Below are 5780 nucleotides of genomic sequence, written 5' to 3'. Positions count from 1 at the left end.
GCGGGTTAATCGATTACCACTCACTCACTTGCATAATTACCCTGTTTCAGTTGCGAGATAATCGATTACCAACTGGGTTAATCGATTACCTGACGCGAACCCCTGTTTTTTTTTAAGTACTCAAAAACCCTCTTTAAATCTGTTTCGAATTCAAATTAATTCAAAACTCTCTCCATTTTTGCTTCAAACTAAAACGAACGAAACCCCTGGTTCCCTTTTCTATCTCAAAATCTCTTTCAAAACCTAACCCTAAGCCCCATTCATGGAAAGTCTTGGCAAAGGAAAGCGTGTAAAGCACAAAGCCAACAGAGATTACCCTCGTCCTACTACTCAAGGTCAAGGTACATCTAAAAAGAAGAAACAAGAGTCCTCTCGTCCAGAACCTGAAGAAGAATATTCTCATTCGTGGTTATCAAGGAAGTCTCAAGAGGAAACTTTCAATGAGTCTTTTGCTTGCAAAGACATTGTGGCTCCAAAGGTACTCTACTCGTCTTGGCTTATAGAGCAAGGTTTTACATTTCCTACTCTGTTATCTTGTCAAGGAGTTAGCAAATTTGTTGGGTTAAGTGGACTGTACTACCCTGATCTTGTTAGGGTCTTTTACTCAAATTTGGGAAGAGATGAAAATGGTGCTTTGGTTTCAGAAGTTAAAGGAATAAAAGTTACTCTATCTGCTGATGTATTTTTGAAGATTGGTGGATTAACCAGAAATGGTATTAAACCTACCTTCAATGAATTAAAGATGAAAAATTTCTCAATAGGTAAAGATACGTTTTTTATGAGTATGCTGAGGGATGTTTCAGCCTGGGAGGCTAATAAAGAATACAAAAGAAAAGAAAAGAGGAAAATTACATATAATGCTGGAGGTCTACGAGTGGAAGATAGACTCCTACATTATGTAATTGTTTGGATTCTGGCAGCAAGGGGGAGCAATCACGCACAAATCAGTGAAGAAGATATGGCACTGCTCGCAGCTTTTAAGAACAACATTCAAGTTGATTGGGTATATGTGGTAGAAGACATAATGCTAAAGACAAGGAGGTTAATGGACTGCAAGTGTCCATATGCTGTGTTCATAAGCAAGGTATTGGTGTTCTATAAAGTTCCCTTAACTGGTGAAGCAAGAGAGGTCACCAGAGATGTTCATGATATCAAGGATAGAGCTCTGAAAATGATGAAGCTAGTGAAAACAGATGCTGGTTGGATAGCAAAGGAAGATGTTCCTACTGCTGAGACTACAGAGCCGTCTCAACCTGAAGTTCAAACTGAAGAAGAGGAAGGAGCTGAAGAGCCCAAGCCTCTTTCTACTTTTGAGCTATCTGTTCTGGCAAAGCTAGATGACATCAGAGAAACTCAGAGAAGAGATTATCAAGAGCTGAAGGCTTGTCTTGAATCTATATCTGAACGACTGGATGCGATGAACATACCCTACCCTGAAGAAATTTAGTTATGCATTACATTTTAGGCACTGCATTTTAATTTGTTCTGCATAAATACTTTGATTTATATTTCAGACTTAAAGTTTGTAATAGTTGTAGTATTTGTATGCTTCTGAACATTTTTAATGCTTATATGATGAAAGTCTTATTAAGTGCTTGTTGTTTTTGTTGCATAAGTATCATGTTATTTCTCTGTTTACTCTGTTTTTTTTTTTGGTTTGGTTAAGCCAAACAGGGGGAGAAATTAATGAGAAACTGATTAAATGTTTATATGGTTGTTTATGTATTGTATAAGAAAGAAATGGAAATAGAACTGCATAATGCTTTGTATGGAAGTTTTTGTTCTAGACATATGTAGGTTCAAATTCAAGTTCAAATTTCAAACAAACAAGTGAAACAAAACAACATGATGATTGTGAAAGTCAACATGAAGAGTTTGGCTCATCAAAACCAAAAAGGGGGAGATTGTTGAAGATTGAAGAATCTACATCTGGAAGATGTTCCCTAGAAGTTTTAGTTTTGATGTTTTGCTCATGTTGCTTTTTATTTTAAGCCTATGTCAAAAGGATAATGTATTGATTGTTTAAAAGATTAGGCTTGTATGTGTTTGTTTGTTATGTGTTAAAAATTAGTAATTAACATGAAGGTGAAAATATCATAATACTCATTTTTCTTATTTCATTCATTGTTGAGAACATGAAGTATTAATTTACTGAGTGTTTGAGACTTTAAATGAAAACTTGAAAACATCAGAAATTTTCTGAGTTAAGGAATAGATTACCTGAACTGGTAATAGATTACCTGACTCATGTTGAAAAACTGATTGATACTGGAATAATCGATTACCATGTGTGGTAATAGATTACCAAACTGATTCTGATGATTTCAAGAGGAAAAAGGATCGTGTTAATCGATTATCTCTTTAAAGTAATCGATTACCTCTGTTCCAAATGTGAGTTTTGTGTTATTTTGGCATCGTGTTAATCGGTTACCATGTTAGGTAATAGATTAAAACAGGAGCTGAAATAATTAGTTCAGTTATTCTAACTCGTGGTAATAGATTACCATCACAGGTAATAGATTATCTCCGTTATGAATATAACTGAAATAACTGTTTCCTTGCACATGAAAATTGTCTTTAAATAAGATTAAAACTGAAGCTTTTAAAAGAGAATTTTCACACACGGAAAGAAGAAAAATACTTACACGAACAAGAGAGACTTTTTTTTTGAATACACATTACTGCAAAAGAGAAAAAGATTTTCTGAAAAAGAAAGAAAGAACATATCTGCTGAAAATCAACTTTTGGAAAAAGAAGTGTGCAAGATCAATTCAAGAAGATGAAGTTCATATAGAAAATTCATTCTAAACTGGTTTACGTTGTTGAAGATCATATCTACACGAACAGGTGTACTCGTTTCTGATCTTTTGTTATTGTTTGAATGGTTTTAACTCTTGAGATTAGAGAATCTCTGGAAGAGTTGTGTAAAGAGAAATCTTGAGATAGGTTTTTCTCAAGTAGGATATTGTGGGATCAATATTCTTGGGTTATATGTTTCTTGTGGAGTCAAGAAATGGTTTGTTAATCTTGTGGGTGTCAAGATTTGCTTGTTAAATTCATTGATTGGATATTGCTTGTGCAGGGTGCATGTAAAGAATATCAATAGTGGATTTGACTGGATTTAGAGGTGTATCTAAATCTGAAACTGGATGTAGGCCTTTGGATGGCTTAACCAGTATATATCTTGGTGCATGATTTTCTTAACTCTTACACTCTTTACATTCTGTATAAGTTTCTTGATTAATGTTGTATGAAGAAAAACATTATCTGCAGAAACTGAACTTTAAAGATTCTTGGTAATTGATAAATTCAATCTTTACATATCTTGTATTAATTGTGTTATTCAAATCTTGTTGGATAAGCTGTGCATATATAACTCTGAATTACTTTTTATGTTTAAAGGTTTGTTTTAAATCAAGATTTGTTTGGTAAAGATTTAGAAAGCAAACAAGAAAAGGAAAACTAACATAGAATCTATTCAACCCCCCCTTCTAGATTCTAACCGTAGGGACCAACAAAGGAGACTTAAGAGAGCTAGGCGGCCTTGAACACATTTTGCTCCTTGAATTAATTTGAAAAACCTTGATTTGGTTTAGTTAGGTTCATCATATGATGATGAGACCTAGCTAAATCAAATCTATGAAAAATTAGGAGCAAAATGAGTCCAATATGCAAAATTTAGCCTAGGCCCAACTCAGGCCCAATTTCTAGTCACACGTCAAGCATTGCTAAATGTCACCCCTTTTTCCCTACTGAAAAAATATAAAATGAATGTATCATCTAGGGAGGTTAAATGGAGTTAAACTCTCCAAGTAACCTACCTTAAAAACAATATACAATCACTAGGAAAAAGTAAATAAAGTGCCTCACAATACAAAGGCAAAAATAACCTATACAAAAGACTATGCATGAACTGTACAATATAAACAAGTAGAACTAAGGCCTTCTCTTCATGATAGAGCATTCCAAGTGAAGATTACCTTGGGCCTAACAAGCCCATTAGTCTTCTCAAGATCCAGCTCTTCCTGTATCCTCCTAGCCATAGCTCTGGTCACTGGGCCCTTGGCCCATGGTCTATCATCCCCTCCTTCTTGAGAAGGATTTGTCCTCAAATCTGTAGGCTCATCTTCCTCATCATAACCTGCAAAGGGAATAAGATCACTTACATTAAAAGTGTTACTTACTCCATAATCACTGGGAAGATCTAACCTGTAAGCATTATCATTAATTCTTTGGAGGACTTGGAAGGGACCATCTCCTCTTGGGTTGAGTTTTGACTTTCTTTGAGAAGGAAACCTTTCCTTTCTCAAGTGAAGCCAAACCCAATCCCCTTCCTCAAAAATGAGGGCTTTCTTTCCCTTGCTTCTATCTAAAGCAGTTCTCTCATTTTGTTGTTGTATCTGAGTTTTAACCTTCTCATGCAATTTTTTAACAAATTCAGCCCTAGATACCCCTTCTTTATGAAAATAATGAGAAGAATCTGGTAGGGGTATTAGGTCTAAAGGAGTAAGAGGGTTAAAACCATATACAACCTCAAAAGGTGAGATTTTGGTAGTCTTATGGACTACCCTGTTATAAGAAAATTCAATGTGGGGCAAGTACTCATCCCAAGACTTATGATTACCCTTAAGGATTGCCCTTAACATTGTAGATAGGGATCTATTAACTACTTCTGTTTGCCCATCAGTTTGTGGGTGACAAGTAGTAGAGAAAAGCAATTTAGTTCCTAGCCTACTCCAAAGAGTTTTCCAGAAATGGCTAAGGAACATAGTATCCCTATCTGAAACAATAGTTTTTTGGTAGACCATGAAGTCTAACCACTTCCTTGAAGAAGAGTCTTGCTATGTTGCTTGCATCATCTATTTTGTGGCAGGGTATAAAGTGGGCCATTTTACTAAATCTGTCTACTACCACAAAAATAGAATCCATGCCTCTCTGGGTCTTGGGCAAGCCCAAAATAAAATCCATACTGATATCAACCCATGGAGAGTTAGCAACAGGCAAGGGTGAATAGATGCCATGAGGCATTACTTTAGACTTTGCTTGTAAACAAGCTATACATCTAGAGCAAAACCTCTCAACATCCCTTCTCATATGGGGCCAAAAGAATTTTTCTTTTAGAAAACTTAGAGTCTTTTCAACTCCAAAGTGCCCCATGAGACCACCCTCATGACTTTCTTGAACAAGGAGTTTTCTTATAGATCCTTGGGGTATACAAATTCTTCCCTCTTTATACAAGTACCCCTCAGAAATATAGAAACCTCCTTGAGGCTTTGCTAAGCATTGGGTATAATTTTCTTTGAATTCGAGATCATTAGTATACTGTAGACCCCTAAAATTGTCCGGGTCGGAAATAAAGCTTGAAGACTCTCAAAGACTGAAGGAAGATCAGCCAGAAGGACTTCCAGAAGGCCCAAGGAGGGTTCTCTATAGGTCTAGAGGTCTTAGGATAGCTAAAATAAGAAAAGTGGGAGGAATGAAGCCCAATACGGCCTCCCAGAGGTTCAGTACGGCCGTATTGAACATTTTGAACTTCAATACGGCCACACTGAACTCAATACGGCCGTATTGAAGTTTCTGGACTTCAATACGGCTGCATTGAATTCAATACGGCTGCACTGAACTTCAATACGGCCGCACTGAACTTCAATACGGCCGTATTGAGGTTTTTTGAACTTCAATACGGCCGTATTGAATTCAATACGGCCGTATTAGTTCAAAATTTTAATGTTGACCGTATTGACCCTCATAAACCGTATTGAGCCTCTTCCCTATAAATA

This window comes from Cajanus cajan, chromosome 9 (genome assembly GCF_000230855.2).
Source record: "Cajanus cajan strain Asha chromosome 9, NIPB_CcT2T_4, whole genome shotgun sequence".
NCBI classification, from domain to species: domain Eukaryota; kingdom Viridiplantae; phylum Streptophyta; class Magnoliopsida; order Fabales; family Fabaceae; genus Cajanus; species Cajanus cajan.
Note: the sequence above shows the minus strand (reverse complement) of the source record.